The sequence below is a fragment of the Chroicocephalus ridibundus genome, chromosome 1 (genome assembly GCF_963924245.1).
Source record: "Chroicocephalus ridibundus chromosome 1, bChrRid1.1, whole genome shotgun sequence".
Taxonomy (NCBI): Eukaryota; Metazoa; Chordata; class Aves; order Charadriiformes; family Laridae; genus Chroicocephalus; species Chroicocephalus ridibundus.
Genome location: NC_086284.1, coordinates 168,187,834 through 168,207,647, shown reverse-complemented (window position 1 = coordinate 168,207,647; position 19,814 = coordinate 168,187,834). Strand labels below are relative to the sequence as shown.

At 39.4% G+C, this 19,814-nt stretch overlaps 1 protein-coding gene across 9 annotated transcripts in view; it reads left to right on the top strand.

Annotated features, from left to right (window-relative positions):
• Nucleotides 1-9,609: 9,609 nt before the first annotated feature.
• The window catches only part of ANO4 (anoctamin 4), a 201,991-nt gene continuing 191,786 nt past the window's right edge, over nucleotides 9,610-19,814 (top strand). For all 9 annotated transcript variants that reach the window (XM_063322711.1, XM_063322704.1, XM_063322710.1 and 6 more), the window contains exon 1: nucleotides 9,610-9,936. The gene's annotated coding sequence lies outside the window, so the exon portion shown is untranslated. The remainder of the gene's footprint in view (nucleotides 9,937-19,814) is intronic.

Sequence of the window (19,814 nt, the reverse complement as noted above, 5' to 3'; positions counted from 1 at the left end):
ATTTGGAGGTGCGGGGGGGGGGTGTGGGGGGGGGAAATGGGAACTAAAACAGTGAATACAAGTGAGATTTAGTGAATTGACTTATTCAAGCAGAACTGTTGCAATGTTGCAACTGTTGCCTCTTTGATTTTCGTGTTTTCAGACAGGGATGTTTCACTTGGGAAATACTGTTATTTCACAAACTTTTTATATTTTGGGTGCTTTTTTTCTCTGGAGTAAAATTTTAGGCATGTCACAGATCTCCCCAAATTTCCTTCTCTGGTCCTGTGTGTCTGAGAAGTGGCTTTATGATTAGGTGCAGAACCTATTGCATTGCACATTTGGCTTCCTACTGCCCTGAGGTTATCAATTTCCCACCAGGCTCCCAGGATAGGTGCTGAAGGTGCAGGGGCAGAACCACAGTATTACACTACAAACATTCTTTTTCAAGGTCTCTCTTCCGAAAATATATTTTGAAAATTTGAAAAACAGGTGTCGATTGCCTATTTTTCAAACTTTTTTTTTTCCACATTTAAAAAACCCCAACAACTAAATTAAGGGGAGTGGGGTGGCAGAAGGAAATCAATACAAGGGTTTCATAAGCTAAGAATTAAATGAAGCACTTCTGTCTGCCTCAGTCAAAATAGTTTACACTGTCCCCTAAAGATTCTTTACTTAACTAAGCCAGAAGAACCTGTAAAAATATTGTAGAGAACCTTTCTTTTTTTTTTTTTTCTTTTCTTTCCCTCACTATAGCTCTTCAGTTTACCTGCCAAGCTGAAGAAAGAGTTGTGTTGACATCTTGAGGCTCTTGCTTTTTTGTGCCTTTCTACAGTGGAGAATCAACAATGGTCTGAAAAAATTAAGTTGTGTAATTTAGTTCACAGAAATTTTTTTTTTGTGTCACTGTAGTATAGGCAGGGATAGTCATCAGTAAATACACACAAAATACTGAGTTTGTCACAAACAGATACTCATTTTATTACATTTTGTCCATTATATTAGGTCTTAAGTGCCATGTTATACCATTTAGTTCTTGGTGGGGAGCCAGTTCTTTTGAGCTCTCTTCAAAAGATCTTTTACAAGGGGATGCAAGCTGCTATTAAAAGGTTGTTTTGAAATACTGTTGTCAGTGGCTGGCAGTATTTATAAATGTGGCCCAGAGTAATGCATTTATAAGTATAGTTCCAACCATATCAACTGCTTCAGGATTTCTGTTTTCATTTCCTCTTGCTTTTGGTATTACAGAGATCGAACAGGATTATTAACAGTGGCATTTCTATAATTTCTTTTTCTTACATTAAAAACCCATTAAAAGTCGGAAAACTCAAGTAAATCATGAGTCTTTGTGGTTAACTTATATTTGTTGCATTCCTGACATTTCAAAGGTTGAATGTCCAAAAATGGAGGCAGTTTAAATGGTCTGTGCTTCTGAATGAGCTGAAATAATGGACAAGCTAAATAGGTAGTAAGTTAATTTTAAAAATAGCTTCCCTTTCTGAGAGAACACTTAAAAATAATCCTATTACTTTGTCTAAGATGCACTTAAAATATTTCTAGAGAATAAAAAACTCCTTTAAACTTTGATAAAGGACTAGGACATGGGGAACTGATCCCAGCCTCGGTAGGTGTGGTGGTATTTAAAAGGTCATTGTTAGATGGGGTCACTTTCCAGAGTCTGATCAGCCAATTTTTGGAACTTGTCGATATGAGGCCTTTAATGTGGATCCTCGCTGGGAGGAAGAACCGAAGATAAAATTATCTTCTTTTCTTGATTCTGCCTGAAATACTGGTTAAAGATATTCAGGCTCTTTGACTATGATGCATGTATGCATGTGTATATGTTCATCAGTGGTTATGATTATGGTTATTATTAGGGGTTACCATTATTAATTTTGCTGTTGTTTTGTTTCTATTTGAGAGGTTTCTTTAGTTGGTTGTTTTTCGGTTGTGGGTTTTCGTTCTTTTTTTAGAGTTGTAGCGTAATTTAGGTTAGAAGACTCCTCAGAATCATCTAGTTCAGCCCCCCACTGAAAACAGGAACAGCTTAGATCAGTTTAGAATTTGATTAGTTCAAATTAGATTCATATCCTGTAATAAAGGAATGGTAAACCTCAAATCAAGAGTTAATAAAACACTTTGTCTTTTCACAGAGATCATGCATGCTTAGTTACTATGTTTTATTTTAAATTATTCTTTACCTAAACCTCTTAAAAGTTAGCAGTGAAGCTGCCAAGTGTTTATGTGCTCAGCAACACTCTCTACTATTGTGAACTCTCAAATGCTTGTCACACACGTGCACATACATCTCCTAATTGATAATGTTTTTGTGTTTGCTTCATCATGTTAAGGCGTCTGACCCCAATGGACCTGCTCTCCAAACCTCACTGGCCTCAGTGGCTGTGACATCTAATGCTTTCTCCAATATCCGCTAAGTTCTTAATATTTTGTTCGCAACCACTCTCGCCATCTCTTTTGCAAATTGCACTAGGAGTAGGGCTGGATGTAGCTATGAAACTGTATCACAGAATTGGCAGTGCACTGGATACAGGGAACAATTTACCAGGTGATGCTCTGCTGGAGCCATTCAGATACATCTACCCATGCTGGGTCCTTCCTTTCTGCTTCGGCATTAACTTTAGTTCATTTTTCTGATTTCATGAAGATGAATGATTAGTGTATGATCACCTCCGACTTGACTAATGGTCTGGCACAGCTCTAAGCCACCTGCTTTAACAGTGGGCTGGAAAGCCCTCATGAGTGTCTGGGGGCCTGTCGGTTCCTGGCATCTGGCCCTATGCTTTCTAGGTGGCATCTGTCTCCTTATTCCTCTCAGGAGCTCAGTATCACAGCCTCTCCCTGCTGTGTGACTTGATGCAACATGCCTGTCTCCTTGCAGGTAAAAAAGTCCTATCACTCCTTTTTGGTCCACAATCAAAACTTTAAAAGATATCTGGGGGTCAATATGTAAAGAATATATATATTTATTTATTTGTTTTTACATGCTTTTTTAAAGGTTTGTTGTGCTTGTTCAGTGCAGCACAGTTATCTCTGAATCGTCAACTTTTGGATCTCGCCATCTTCTACTGCTGGTAGTTCAGTACTTAAAAAAACTTCTGTAGAACCCACCCTTCGTTCTAAAGGAGCATTTTTTTTTCGTGTCTCCACCCTAAATTCCTAGCCTGTTGAGAGAAAATGTTGTCACAGGCTGTAAAAATGTTCCTTTGCTTTTCTGTTTGGGGGGTGCGAAAGCAAATCTTCTAAGTTTTGGCAATAAAAGGTAAGTGGGCCCTAGCTTAATCCCTTATTGAACAGACTGTCATCTTAGTGCAGTAGTTACCCATACTAGGAACTAACATAAAGGTCGGGCTTTGATTATGAGATTATGTCCTTTGCGCAGTGTAAATCATCTTTCTCCAGTGTATCATCCTGGAAAGGCTTGTCCTTTTTGTCTTTGTTTCAAATGAACAGCAAACTTTTCTGTTTGCATTGACAGTAAAGTACAAAGATGTGTGGCAAAATGACTTCCTGTACTTTTAAAGGAAAAGCCTTAATGTTTTTTTGATTTTGACCAGATTATCTCCTCTCCACCTGTTCTAGATTTAGCATAGATAGATGTTTTGTTCAGAAGAGAGGTTAATTTTTATGGGCTTTTATAAGATTCGGTTTATTGTTAGAAGCTTACTTTTATTAGTTAAGAAAATAGTGAGATATAAATGGAATATTCTGTACGATTAAATTGTGATCTGTTAAGAGTGTTTTAACTGCTTTATGTGTTATGACACTGGTGTCTTGATAAAGTCCAGTTGCATGAAATATCGTCAATATGGAGTTATGCAGCAGTAGCATAACTGAGTTTAAAAGGCTTAAGAATGCTTAACCACTAAATATTTAGTATTGGTTCGCCACTTTAAAAAGCAACCTTAAATCAAGTCTTCAGTTTGGTGGGCTCTGTACGTTCTCTGCTTATACCTACCAGCTTTGGCTTCAAGGCTGCAATTGTTTTTGTTAGAGCTAGCTTGAAAGATGCATTAATAAAACCTGTACTTTATACTTTAAGAAATATTACCTGTATGTAATTTTCTTACTTGATTTATAGAAAGTCTTATTCTGATGTCCTGAGTCAAAGACCAAAGGTGATACTGTAGATGGTGGAACTGGTAATGGTGTGCTTGGTATGAGTTGTGTCCCTCAGCTACCTCTACACGGCTTTGATTTTACTGTCCCCTTTGAGAAGGAGGTGAGGAGGTGGGGGGAACACTCTCGCATTGGTGTAAAATGAAAAATATTGTATATTTATGACTAAATGTTAGAATTTGTGTGTGTTTTATGTGTGTTTTGTCTTGTATTTTTAGAAATGGGAGTGCACAAGCCTATGTCCCTTTCCCACAATGAAGCTATCTGTAATAATTTCTTCCATATAAAACAGCTAGGAAAATTCTCCATTCCACAGAATGCAGACATGGTCATTACAGATTTTTCTGCCAAACGATGGCTAAGAAACATAGGGTTTGGTTTTTTTGAGATTTTTTTTTTTTTTGTGAACTGTTTTTCTTCCAGGGATTTTGGCTTCGCCACTGAAAAGCTCATATTTTTTTATTCTTATAGAATAAGTCTTAGAAGGTCTCTAATTAGAATTAGAGATGTCACAGTCAGCAGTGGTCACTTCTATCCACACAGTCTTGTCAGTTACTTGTACTGCTTCCCACCTGCATTAGATTTAAATTTACATTGCAGAAATGAAAGTCTCTCTAGATGATTGCTTATTCTCTTCTCCTCTATCTGGATATTTTTAGTACTTCAGGAATGGCTGTATGGATGACTTAAAAAAAAAAAAAATAGAATCTAAGTTAGAAATTACTAGTGGTAATTCTGATTTTGTTTAACCAACACTTTTTTCTCAAAGTCCATGATGCTTTTTAGTTTCCTTTCCATCTGTACGTGTAGTTCAGAACCTCCTTTACCTAATTTCAAATGATGCATCAGCAGCATGAACAAAAGCTTGTGAACCCCCAACTTTTCTAGAAAACAAAGACTGATAAAGTTTCTTCTTGGACTGATACTGATAATTCCTGTTTCATTGTTAAGAGATTTCAAAAATGCATTTGCTTTTTTATAATTATAAATCATTTATCTGAAAGTCATTTAAGAACATCTTACTTTTTCCAAGGAAATTACATTTTGTAGAGTGAAGACTTACTAAGAAAAATATACTCATTTTATATCTGTAAGACAAAAATGATAAAATAGAAAAAATATTTGCTATATTGACAGACATGAATATTAATGTGTTTAATACAGTAGAAAATAGGTAAGGTGCCTCTTATAACCAGGAAATATTTAACAGCATATTAGGAATTGAATTTTTACTTCAAATGTGTTGGTCTGTTATAGTTCTGTTGTAGAAATAGTAGAATTTTCCATAATATGGAAATACCAGTAAATAAATCACTATTCAGTAATATTCACTAAAAAAAACCAAAACCATACATATTCAGTAAATATTTCTGTTCTGTATTTAGGGGGAATATTATATTATAACCTGAAATAATTCATTCCAGTACTCACTCAATAGTTTCTGACAAGAAACCACAAACTTAATTCTTTTAGAATAAGTAGAAAGATACCTTCTGTTAATACATTTTAAAAGAACTGGTTAAATTCCTACTTGACCTTAAAAAAAAAAAAAAGTCCTGAAAAATTGCAATAGAACCATGTGACAGACTAATAGACCAGAAAACGTCTAAACCTTCCAAGATGACAACTAAGGAGAGATTTTTGTCAGTGCTCAACGCATCAATGTAGAGGTTAAAAAATATGATAACTGATAGCACTGCAATCTAACGGATAATAAAAATAGCAAAATCAGAAGGCTGAAGGATGTTCAAACTGAGCAGTACCAAGTAGTAATTTTCCTCAGAACCCTTCAGTGAAGATAAAGTTAGCAGAAAACTTTTCCTGCTTTTTGTTGCTCTCATCAAGCTCCTGAATACCAGGCACCAGGGCTGTGCTTGAACGCCCTGGGGAGGCTCACGAGCACCCTGACCAGACAGGGAAGGAATGTTTTCTGCTTTTCTTACCTTCTTAGTTTTACTATTTCATTCTTGTCTGCGTCACTTGCTTCAGAGTGTGGAAATTTTCTTCTGCGTGCAGGAGTGATCCTGACAGCTTGGAGAAACAAAACACTCGCACCTAAATGACCCATTGAAAATTTAAACACCTCTCCCTGAAATCTATGTTTTATTCCTTTATACTTAGTGCTGCTTCTTCCCTCTCCTGTCCGCAACGTGACCTGTTCCCCACTCACCTGTTGGTGTGCGCTGCTGAGCTGGGAACTGCACAGACTCCATCGCCCTTGTACTTTCCTAAATCCTTCACTTCTTTCTCAGCAGTTGCCGGTTCATTTGAGGCTCCAGTAGTGAGATCGGAGCTTTATTAAATTCTGGGTATTGCCTTTACCTTCCAGCGCAGGAATGTTGATTTGAACTGTTGTCCCGTAAATTATTGGAGAGGAATAGAGAGAACCGCTCTGGACTCACCTACTCCTGAGTTTGTTTTGCTTTCTGGACAAACAGGTAGATAGGTAGGATAAAACAAGCCCCAATTTTGACTGGCAGCATGCTCTTGGCTCCTTTTCACAACAAAAGTGAGCGAGCTTTTTCTTTCCTTTAACTAGATGTAGAACAGCTGGCTTCAGGAATATTTTTTTTTTCAGGCAGCAGTTGTTTTACTGAAATGGAAGAGAGAATTATCTTCTTTCTGTGGACATATGTGTGTTCCCCCCCCCGAGTTTTTCCTAATCCCTGAAATGGTTTGAAAGATAACACTTAAGCAGGTTGCCAGTGTCCCTGGCACGTGGTTATGGCCTCACCAACCACAGCCTGAGGCATATTGAGAGGACCATCTGCAAATGAAGGAGGAGAGGAAAAATTAGTGTTTCCAAAGGAATTTACTAGCAATCCCTCAGCTACAATCAAAGCACCACAAAGAAATTGGGATCTTTTGTTCACTGGAAACATGGACCCCGCACTAAATCCACTCCGAACATCTGTCAGAGACTTCTTCCAAATTCTCAAAGGTGGCTTCAATAGGAGCTTAAACCTAAATTACTTGAGTGTTCAATCCTCTGCTCTTAGCTGAAAGCTTGAATTAATTACTCTATTAGCCTTTCTTCATAGCTTTTGGTTTGTTATAGCTGTCACCAGAGAGCATGCGGATGGAATCACAGCAGCTCTTCCTACTTCTGGGCACAGCCTCTTCACGCATCTCCCATGTTTACATGGGAAAGCGGGGGACAGACACCACCACCTCCTCCCCACCAGCCCAATCCCTTCCTTTTTACAAAGTTCAGGTCCAGGTTTCTTTGCTATGAGACTCATTGCAAAATATTCATAGCATTGTCCACTAAATTCTGCCTGTGGCCTAGCTTTCTTCTCTCCAGAGAGCTGCCACACCAATGTTTGGGTTTTTTCTTGCATCCTTATAAGAAAAAAAAAGGGAATTGAGAGTTTTGTTTACAAGGGATTTGCCTCTTATTTCTCCTGTTTATTGCCTAGTTGAGGACCTTGACTATATAATGTGGGGGGAAAAAAAAAACCTATTTTTTTGGCTGTGGAAAGAATATTAAACCATGATTTTAGGGCGACTGCATGTAGACAGTCTTTCTTCTGTAATGGGTATCTTGAGACGCTTTTTGAGGGTCTCCCACACTCAGTTTCCTGAGACAGAAACTGCCTACTTCACCAAGCATGTCGTGTGTCAGATAGTCTTTCTGCTAGCCTGGCAGTATGTTTTGAAAGCTTGCTGCAGAGTTTAAATGTATTCTGCTGCTTCCTCCTTTTCTTGTGCTCACTCCTATATTCGTTATATTTTTAATTCTGGTTATCTATTAGAATATGTGCTGTTATCTGTATATATATATATCACATATGCATTATTTGTATATCTTAACTGCCCTCCTTTCGTATTTATTCCTTTGATCTGTCCTTCAGCCATGCCTTCTATATCTTGTGTTTTTTCAACTAATGGTGTTTATGAAAAGGGAGGAATAAATACCATGCATGTTCTGTTGATAGCCTGAAACAAGCCTATTAAAACCTAAACGAAATGCAAGAAAAGTAATGCATCTTCCAATTTGCTGTCATCTGAGGGGAGAAACTTTCTTTTTCAAAAAAAAAAAAAAAAAAATTTGGTTATGACCAGCATGTTGTGTTAAATCACTGCTGCCTGCTAGTGGAATTTGTGTGCTCTTGCACTATATTCACACTTTCAAACACTTCAGAACAGGTTAGTTGTATTAAATTGCATTTTAGGTTGTTAGTCTCCACTTCAGGCTGTAGAACTGCTGAGTATGGGGGTATATTCCAGTACGGTTTGCGGTGTTTTAGGCCCCTCCCCCCCCCCCCCTTAGGCTTACTCTTTTACCTGGTGTATTCTACAAGTACTTGATACTGATCAATAATATGGGCACCACTGCTGGGAATGCTTTGAGGTTTCTTTTCCCCGCACTCCCCCCTTCCTCACATTTCAGAAGATGAAAAAGTTATGTAGTGTATCAGATGGATGATATTCATATTTACTTTGCAATACAGCACTGACTGTTTTAAACCTGTTTCGAAAAGGTAAGCGTCTAACTTTGTCTACTGTCAGAGTTTCTGCTTTAAGTAAATGCACATTTGCGTGCTGTATTTAGGCTTGCCCCACTGTGGACTGCATTTTGCAGTAGGACCAGAAGAATTTCTCCCCCATAGTCAAATGCAGGCACTGGTATTTTATAACCAGGAGCAACCCCTGGAAGTTTGTCAACTTTAATGTTGACCGCATCACTTTCTTGTGCGGGTTGGTTTGATGGGTTAAATGCCATAGAAGGGTTCATCTCCAGATCCTGGGTACCCTTATTGCAAATTAAGTTGAGGTCTGTCTTTTTTTTTTTTCTTTTCTTTTTTTTTGAGGTCCAGTAGTATGATAGATAGCAGCACAAACATTTAATCCAGCTGTTGTCTTGGCAGATGTGGGGAGAGGGACCTCGGTTGCGTATTTTCTGTGGATCTGGTGCTGTCAGGGGTCCATGGTGTCATGAGAAAGCCAGCGCTGGCCCTAACGAGGCAGTTCGCAGCAGTGGGGCTGTGCTGTAAAATCTCTTATAGAATTCCTTCTCCTCCAAAAAGAAACCTTTGAAGAGGAAGCAATGGTAAATGTATGTTTTATGTCGGGAAGCTACCAGATAATAAATTGCAAGTTAAATGACGCTGATATTTAAACCCCCAAAACTTTTCTTGCTTTTGTACTATTGCACAGATGTAGAAAACAGCCTGTCTGCACAGCAACCCAGAAGAGCTTGTAGCTTTCAAAGCGCTGCTCCTCGGAGGAGAAGGCACGGTGCGCGAAGACAGTTTGTTTACGTGTGGGGACAGAAAACCTTGCTGGGGTTAAGAAGCAGGTTAGCCCCTCAGTGGTCTCGGGCAAGCCGGGAACGTGCTGGCGCGCCAGGCTGCCCTGCGTTGGACAACTGTCACGCTGGCACCGCTCAGTTCCTCTGATTGGGTACTCCCAGCGACTGATTAAAAATGCTGATGCCGTTTCTGCGCTCCTTCCCACTTGGAGGAGAAATCTCTTTTCCCCACCCCCAAGCCCACCTCTAGGATGTAAGTAATGGTGAGAAGATGAAAACAGTGCGGGCTGAGTGACGGGAAATACAGCAGTCTGCTTTAGCTGCAGTGTTATGTAGGAGTCGTCTTCAGACTTCTTACCTTTTGGTTTTTCAGCACAAACTGCTTGCAGGTTTTGGAAGGCTGTGAAAGGACTTGCCATTTGTGTGTTAGTGTTTTCTGTGTATCATCATATTACCTTGCTTTTCCCTGGACAGCTGTGTTCAGAGCTTCATGTGGAAATCTTTCTATTGAAGAGAGATAAAAAGGATCCTTAATCTGATTCTCATTGGATCTTTCTATTTTTATGGTAAGTGTCAGCATGTATTGGCTGAGCGTAGCTTCTTTGCTGCAGTGCTCGTGCTCTCTCCCTCTTTCTCTCTCCCTCCCCCTTCCCCCGTCTGTTTTTCTCCCCCTATATTCTTAGAATAAGCCTCGTGACCTTCACTCAATATGTAGTCATCATTTTTAGCATCTTCATCACTGATGTTGGCTAACTAAAATACAAGTTTTCTCTTTATTTTGCTGTTTCCCTGCTCCGACCCGGAGCTCTGAAGTAGTGATTGCAATCTGAGTACTGCCTCTTTGTCCTTGAAGCGGGGAGGCTTGAGCATTGCTCGCAATTGCCCGTGGCAGCAACGGGATAACATTCCAGGGAACTGGAATTACAGATTTGGGAAAGGTGATTCATTTCTGTAGGTCTGTACCACTGTGCTGGAAGGGCACAGAAAGCCCCAGCTTGACTAGCTATCTAGAAAACTCTGAAGCCCCTCAGTGTTCACGTGTGGGGCATACATGTGGTTGGAGCTGATACTTGCTGTCATTGGCATAGGAAGGACGGGCTCTTTCGGCATTTTCAATATAAGCCTATGTCATCAGGTGTTTTTAAGTTGGACCTTTTGCATCTTACAAGTGCGGACTGGCTGGGACAAGAAGTTACAGAATAGGCAACCTAATAACCCTTGTCCATCTCTGGTCTATGCAATTGCAAATTCTTAGCCTTTTGAAGTGCTTTCACAACTCTGCAGTAGAAAAGAAGTGCATTTAAATATTTAAAAATCTGTGCTTGCTTAATTCATGCTCTAAGCTATTTTAACAGCTCTGATTTTGTAAATAGGAAAGGTCATTTTTTAGTCCACAGTAAACTCTGCCCTCAGGCATCCTTTTTTATTTTTTTCCCCTAGTTTGTTGCATGAGATTTAAAGTGAATGCAAATATAGGATTTCTGATAGATAGACGTATTTCTTTTTTTTGTAGTTCTCTCATACCAAAAGCATATTTCTTTTAACTTAAATGTGTTTCATGTTGTGAATCCATTATGTGGATTGACTATGCATAGCCCTTACACGCTGCAGGAATAATAAAGACTTTACTAAATCTTTAGAGGTCCGCTGAAGGCATAGATATAACACTGGCTTAAATTCATCCCGGGCTGGTCTGCCTGCAAAGCAAGGCAAAGAGGTGACGCGTTCTTGTACCTTTGTTTTACTGAGGTAGGATAAGAATAAAGCTTTTATTTTGTCTCTGCATTGCCTTTTCTGGGTTTAAGCAAGAGATATGCTGATGTCTGGAAACTGTTTTCTTTGTTTAATGTGTCTTACTTTCTGGCTTAATAAAGTAATTTTGTTCCTGATTTATCCTGTAATTCAGAGGGGGGTTGCTTTGCATGAGCTGTTTAGTTCAACAGAGTTTGTGTACCTCCTCCCCCCTCCCAAAGGAGTAAAAACTTTAAAACTCTGCTGTTATTTTAAATATCCTTCATTTATTTTCTGTACTTGGGTATAATGTCTGGTTGTATTGCTAGTGTGTATGTGTGTGAGGTAGGGGGGAGGATGGCCAGGTTAGGCAATTGCAAGAGGCACTGGGGGGAGGAGGAGGCTTACACAGATCTGCAGGTAGAGGACTTCATGGTGCAGTGAGGTACCTGCTGCATTGCCTTCGCAAAAAAAGCAGTAGTGGCCAGCACGTAGCCCAGATGTCGGTGGTCCAACTCATTCCCCCCCTCCCCATCAGACCACGCGTTTTGGCATCATGTTGCACCCGCTGGTGCAGCTGGTCCTGAGACCTGAGATCCCTTCTCACTGCTGCGGTGAGGGCACGCTGGAAACCTGCCCTCTGGTAGGGAGCAGGTCTGTCCTGGCACCTGAAACAGCTCAATGAACTGTTTAAAAACACTTATCTCTAGAGCAGTTCTCCCCGCTGCCTATTACAAAAAGGCTTTGGCACTATGTAGGGTCTATGTGTTATTCAATTTTTTTTTTTTTAAATCAGTAACGAAGTTTTATTCTCTTCCAGTTTATTCTGAGTTTATTCTCTTCCAGTTTCAGTAAGGGCTGACACAATGACAGCAGCAAAGAAACTTTTTGCTTTGAAAGGAGACCAGCAGGGGTCTTGTTAACACGCATGGGGAAGCGGGCCGAAGTGCCTGCAGGTTGTGACATTGCCCTGGCGGGATCAGGCTTAAGCTTTTCTTGATTAAATGTAACAAGTAATTGTGTGTGTGCATCTGCATGCGGACCTGTTTACTGGACCGTTTTATTCCATATAAAATTACTGTAAACTTAAAAAACAAGAGTGTTTGCAAAATAACCTGCACAACCTAAATAATTTTGAAGATCGCCCAGTGAAGTATGGTACAGCACGTTTTTATTTTTGAAATTATTATTATAAAATCAGGTATTCCTGTGCCTTAAAATAATCTACGTTATTACCTCACACTTAATGAAAAGGACTGTTTTCACTCAAAAAATGACTCATGTCTAAGTAAGACTATCTTGCAAAAGCCAATTTTTAATCCAAGTGCATAATCATATGTCTCTCAATAAAAGTTGAAAAGCTGAAGTGCATAACGTAATGTGCTTTCTAAATAGCCTTGAGGCAAAAGGAAGGGAGGAAAAACGATAATCCTGAAGTATTTTCTCCAGTTTAAACCGCATGATCTTGCAATGGGATGTTTACATTTGGAACCTGATGTCTGTCTGTGTACTGCACCTGAGAAGACTATGCACCTAAAATCCTCGTCAGTACATCCTGTTGCAGGCCAAGGGCTTGAAAAATACAGATGCAATCTTCTATAAAAGCCTTGAGAGGTAGAGAGAAGAGTGAAATCCCCCAAATAACATGAAATTCAAGTAGGTAGATATGCTTTTCACTTCTTAGGAATCCTGTGAATGCTCTGATAGAGGAATGCATGCGTAGTACTTCCTTGTTTCACAGCATGGTGTCATGTTAATTCCTTTGCAGGGTGGCTGAAGACTGCATAGAAAACAACTGCAGGGGAAAAAAAAAAAAAAAGCTCTGTTCCTCAGCCAGCCAAAATCACCCAATGGTCTGATGAAGTCACTGCATTATTTTTTTCCCTGTATATGTTCAGTATGCATTCTTCACTCAACTTCTCCGTTAGAAGCAAGTTCTTTAAAGCTTTATACTCCACACATATACAATCCTATATATTTATGTTGCAAGTATAAACGGGTATGTTTTTACAGAAAGCTCACTCATTTTTCCATATTGCTTCAGTGGTTTTATGCTTTCTATCTGTTCATATCCTTTCCGACAAAACCTGTGCAGGCAGCTGTTGATTATCACTGGCTGAAGAATCCAGGCGGTGGATTAGCAATGCCCCAACTTCCCTCTCTGCCCCAGACTGGAAAGCGATACTGGGATATGCGTGGTGCAGAGCTGAAGTCATCAGTACCAGGCGGTGGTCTGGCTAGTGATTTTGGTTTTTTTCAAAGCTCCTTCTGAAAACTGTTTATAAATTTCTTCAAAGCTAATGTAGTACATCCTATTTTTAGAAAGCACGTGTGATTATAAGTTGTAGTATACACATTATATATATACATATTATATTAATTGTGGTTTTACCTGGCTGTTTCTTCATACATGCTGACCCAAACATGATCACACATGGATAATCAAAAGTTGAATGCAAATTCTAGGCTTTCTCTGTTATTCATAGAGCTAACTTTTATGGGTTTCCTGGACGCATTCTCTCATTTAGTCTGCAGTTTTTGTCCAGGATGAATTCAAGGACTTTATAGCTCTAATGGTGCAAATATTACAAATCTGTCTGTCTGTGTCTGGAGACCTTAACAGGTGAGCTGTCTTCTGAGCGTGTTCATATGGTATGTGCTTTCTCTGTGTCTATGGGGAAGGATTAGCTTTCAGGCATTGTTAAATGTATCTCACGTGGATTCTGTCTATATGCTGCTCTCTTAGTAAGTACTTCCACTCTGCGCCTGTCGTATCTCAGGGGGAGGCCATATTTTCTGCATTTGTGTAATTTGTGTAGATCAGTGTGATTCTTCATGGAAACTGTGGCCTTTCAGTTCATGCCGTGCAGATTTGCCCACATATAGTTTCTGCATAGGAAATACTGGACAATAAGGTGAGAAAGCTCTTTAATATACAGAAGACTTCTCCTGCATAGCACAAGTCACAACTACCTTGTTCCAGATTCATTGTGATAATAATGGAGCAGCATTAGGCCCAGGAGAAAGGGCTGAAGCATTCCAAGGGAACACTGTGTCTCATAGGCTTCTTTAGCACTTGAACGTTACCTTTAATTTCTTTCATTACATTTTAAGGGTTTACTTTCAAGTGATTGTGGAAACTTTCAGAGCCTTTTTTGGTGGAAGATGTGGTGAGGGCAAAACTCTACCCTAAATTGACTTAACCAACTTTAAGTGGTCCCATTGTAGTAATTTGAGATTACTAGTATCAAGAACTTTACATTTTTCTGTCTGCAGTGTAAAGTGAAATAATACTCTGGTTAAAAGTTATGGGCTAGTTCCTCGGCATCCCAGTGGAAGGGATCTTGACACTGGAGCAGGTAATGCAAACGTTCAATCTCTATGAATAACACCTCTGAACAGGATGAATATCACCGAAGCTGCAATTAAATACTCAAAACAGCGGAGCTAATGGCCCACAGCTTTCTGCACATGGATAGATTTTGCTCTAGGAGACCGAGAGTCTAGGAGACCAAGAATATTTTCAGGAAAGCCTCGTGTTCCCATGAGCTGCATGTAGACACGTATAATGCTGCAAGGCCCATGTCTCAAAACAGCTTCCCTTTACCACCTCAGGAGAAGCTACAGCAAGCACACCTCCAAATGTGCCTCCAAATTCCGCACTGAGAGAAGACTGGTCCCCACCAGACGGTGAAGTTTGAACATGAGTTCAGAGATTTCCAGACTCAGTGTTTACAATGTGACTGTCCAAAGGCAGGCTTGCTGTCCAAGAATTTTGCACAACTTGGTCTTTCAAAAGCCTATAGATAAATATAGATAGATAAATATTTTTAAAAAGATAAACCCAGTGAATTATTCTGAATGCACTTCCTGGAATCACTCCAGTATTCATGTTAGCTCTTTGTAGTGGTTGTTCCATGTCAGATCTGAGCTATCGGGTCACCCACCTGAAATCAGAACCACCAGCACAACAACCATTTTCAAACAGTCGATATTCAGATGACACCAGACAAGATTAGAGCCATGTCATGCTGTCTGTAAGCGTGTTCTAAGCTCCCAGAATTATGAAGGTACTGATGATGATCATAGGAGGTGGGCTCTTCATGCTCTCTGCAGAGATAGAACAGCAAAAGTTCGCACTTGTGGAGTGTCATTTGAAACATGTCGAAGATAGGTGTCCCAAATCCTCTTTAGGAGCCTATTGCTGTTTGATATGAAGCTAGGAAGAGTAGGCTTCTGTATACTTTATCTGTAGGGTTTATATTACTGCTGCTGGGAGATAATTAAAATAGATGCCCATTTCAGGACAGCATTTTTAACTTCATCTATTTGCTCTTGTTTGTAGCCCCCTGCAGTATTGACATTAATTCTTTATCTTGTGTGCTGCTTACAGACTTCAAATACAGAAAAATTATTGTGCCTCCCTTCAATTTTGGGGGAGTAAGTTAATTAAGAAAATCACTTGAGAAGAGCAAGACTGAACCTCCTCTGAGGCAGTTTGCTGTAGGGAAAAGCTAGCCTGGGGATTAGCTGTTTTGGATCACCAGGTGATATATTCCCATTTCAGATAATTTTCTTTGACAAAACTGTTTTTCGTTAAAATTAAGCATCATAACTTCACACCTGCTGTATTAGACTCCTGGGAGTTTTTTCTAAATGAGTTTGGTACTTCTTGAAGACCCACTTCCTATAAAATGCCAGCTGAAACCCACAGCTTTGTGAAATCTGTTGGTATGTCTCCATGTATCCTGGCAGACATGCAACCTCTCTCCATGTTGTTCGTCTATTCCTAAGCTTATTTCGGATCTTTTTTTGTTTGTGCTCCATGTCACTGTCTCTCTCGCTGTTTCCCCTTGACGCATACTTTTTTGCTTTTTCACATATTGATTTGCCTTCATGTTTTTCTTAGTTCTGGTTTCCTTTTGTTGGCTCTTTGTTCTTCAGAGAGATGTTAGCTGTGTTAAGGTTGGTTGGTTGGGGTTCTTTTACATACTGATTGTCTCCTTACCGTTTTTGTTGTTCGTTTGGTTTTTTGTTTTGGTTTGTGTGTGGTTTTTTTTTTTTTTTTTTTTTTACCATACTGGTTGCCACTATATACTCTGTTCAGTCTGGGCAGATTCCTGATTCAGGGCCTGGGGAACAGCAAATATGATCTTTCCTATATGAAGAGCTTGAGCTGCAGCCCCAATATGTTTGTGTAGAAAAAAGGAGAACAGGAGGCAGCAATAAGCAGGTTTAGTAGGACAAAAGGGCTGTAACCGAAGAGCCAAATCAGATGTCAGCCTTGTTAGCATGAATACTCGTTTCCTGAATCTGCTAGAAAAATAGTTCTGTAGTTGTGGAATCTGAGGTCAAAGAACCATAACGTAGAAGAATTAGGCAGGTGACGCTGGTCAGAGTTGTTTCGAGCTCTCTGCAGTTTCATGCAGGCAACACTGCTTTGGTTTGTGCTTAACGTTTTTGAGGTTATTGCCATAAAAATTCTTTGGTTTAGATGAGAATGAGAAAATGATTTAAGTCGAAGGCTGCTCTGTGCTCAGGAGAAGGAAAAGAGTACCTCTTCTAATTTTTTATTGTCCTTTGTTCCCATAGAAACACCTGTAGTATTTAATTTTCTAACCTATGTCATTTAGATAACGAACTCTTCCAGAAATAAATAGGAGGAAATTCCTGATCTCATTTAAATTAGATCTAGGCTAGTCAAGTTTCTACCCATAGTCTTATTTTTGTTTTGTGTGATGCTGAGGGTTGATAATGTCCTGTTTTTCTCTCTCTGCATCTTTATGTTGACCACCAGGTCAGCTTAAGTATAAGAAGTTTTTTTTGAAGTAGTCATACTGAAATTGCTGTTGAGTCATAGACAGTATTTCCTTATTTTCCTTTATAATGTAGGACTTGTGTGGTGTGGATTTGAGAAATGCCTTGGAAAAAGATTGGATAACCTTCTGCTTCCGCATGCCTCGTGAAGTTTACTTCATTTACATTTCTAATAATAATAGACCCTGAACCATTCTGCTTAATGTATTATGGTAAAATTCTGTCTATACCAACGACTTTTGTGACGCTTACGTCAGCACTCAATATCCCATGGTGCAGTTGTTAGTGCAGCTTATCATTGCACTGTTGTCACCAGAAACAGTTCTGCAAACAACCTAAACATTCTTGTGCAAGAAAAATACTATTATTTATTATTTATTTTCCTTTTCATCTAAAAAGCAACACGACTTACTAATTTTTTGATTAGTACAGAGACTTATATATTAGCATACCACAACCTAATTTATTTGTGACAAATTTTTAGGCCTAAATTCTCCACCTGCTTTCCTTAAAGCTCAATCCAGATCAGAATTCAGGTAACTCTCCGCAGTTTTAATTCTGCCTCTTCTTTTTCAGCTTCTGTCTCTGTTCTTATTCTTTCTAATTCTCCATTCTCTGCTTCTGCTGCTTGCTGGGCCTCCTGTCCTTTCACTCTCTTCCAGGTTCTGCTCCTTTCCCCCTCTAGCATTTCTCTTTCTGCTCCTTCTGTTCTTTACCTGCTCCTCAAGGCTATTTCTGCGTCCAGGTGTCCCGCTCACATACCGGTGATTATTTTTTTCCCTGAAGTTCTGAGCTGTGAAAAAATGAACTCAGTCAGACCACTGAGTTTATGGTACTTCAGCAGTGCCTGTTGCGCAGCTTAGCATTCTTTGCAACAGAAATAGCAATGTTCTGTTAATGTTTTGTGAAACAATGCAATGAGGGTGTTAGAGGTCACATTACAATGCAGAGATGTATCAGAGCAGAAGTGCAGTGGCAGATTTCAGTACGATAATCTCACGTCCTGAATTTAAGATAAAAATGTTCAAATTGAAATTTAATATATGTTACAGTGAGGATGGATGATAGGCCTGTGCTTGTCCTGATGTTCCTCGTGTGAGATTGGTTGCTGAATGGTATCACCTCTGCTCGTGACATATGTCGAGAAGGGAAATAGTGAGGAAAAGGGAGATGGGATTTGGGTATGTGCTTCATTTCAGTCCCAGGAGAGAGAAGAGGGAGAAGCAGCGAGATGGATGTGGCACAGATTCACTGATTATTTTTTGACGTTTTGCTTCAAGATCAGGTTGTGATGAAAGAAACTTTGTACATCTGGGAATTGCTATGCGCTTTCAGCTATCACGTGATAACATGACAATTACTGCACAGAACATTGTTGATTGTCAAAGATTTAAGTGTCTCACTCAAGATCATACAGAAACATATGTCTTGGTTCAATCCAGGACTCTTGAAACCCATGCCAGTACCCTGCTCATGACAAGCTAGCCTATTTTTCCACAGGGGCAGTATAGGGAGAAAGGGAAATCTAATAGTAATAGATAATAATAAATAAACTACATTCAAATACACAAGGTTGAGAAGAAAAGTTATAATCTTCTAGGTTCTAAAGTAGAAGTCCTCAGATAAATTTTAACAAAGAAAAGATTATAATATTGTTACAGAATGTGGAGTAATATTTAGGATATTTGCTAAATAACTTTGATATCTTTGCTGCTTGTCATTGCCTGTCTAAAAATTCCCAGTTGTTTGCTTTCGAGGGCATACCATAACGTCTGGTTAGATTTTGATGTGCGCTGAAACTCTCACTTGCCCTCTGATTGCAGTACACTCCGGGCTAAGTAACTCGCAATTGATGTGGTGTTTCTCCTTCACTGTTGTCAAATATATGTCCTCTCTGCTTTCTAGACTCCAGGGGAAAAACACGTTCTGGGGCCACACTGTTAGCACTTACATCTTTTGAACTGCATTTTTAGAAACATCTGTAAGCCCACAAATAGGTTTTATACCTCGGGTATGGCTTTGTGAGTACTTCATTGCATTCCTGGGTACTAGTACTGCACAATCTAGAGGTGCTTTATTATACTAAAAAGCATAGGAGGGTGCAGCTTTGAGCATTTAAGAATTAATAAATGCCAGAATTTTGGTTGGCTGCATTTATGCATTATCCTGGAGAATTTAGTCATATGTTTACATGCAGTGTTTCTCATTGAGTTATTTTTGTTTCTTTTTATTTTCCTGGTGAATTATTTCATTGTGTCTCATAGTTAGTGTATATGATTCAAACCACGCTCCAAATAAAAACCAAATATTTCTTGATCTATGTATTTTTATGGCAATCGCCACAACTTCTGCTAGTGTCCAGATGGCAAATGATTATTCTCCACAGAAAATATGAGTTGAGATGATAGGATTTCCCTCATTGATGTTTGTTCTTATTACTTTGTAGATAAGGAGTTAAGGTTTGGCACGAAAGAGAAAAATGCTCATTAGCTTAGGGTGCTGAACATAGAATGCCAAGGGCATGATTTTTTCCACGTCTTTGGCACGTTATAGCATTTGATATAATCAGAATAAGGCTTGCATTGACACTGACCACAGCTCTGAATGCCATAATTTTGCTTAATGAGGTTCTGTAAGTCAGGTGCTTGGACACTGACATACACCCACTGAAGTCACTTCCTTGGCAGCACTGAAGGCAAAGGTGGGTATGCAATCGAGTACCTCAAATTAAAAATCAAATTATTTAATCCCGAGACCAACACTTCTCTTCAGGCAGTTTCAAACTGTACTACTTCCGTACAGCTTCCCCTCTGTGCTGAGGCTGGGGAGAGGCCATACGGAGCTGATGTTTATCGCAGGAGTTTCCGTCCTAAGTGCATACTGAGGATAAAAATTC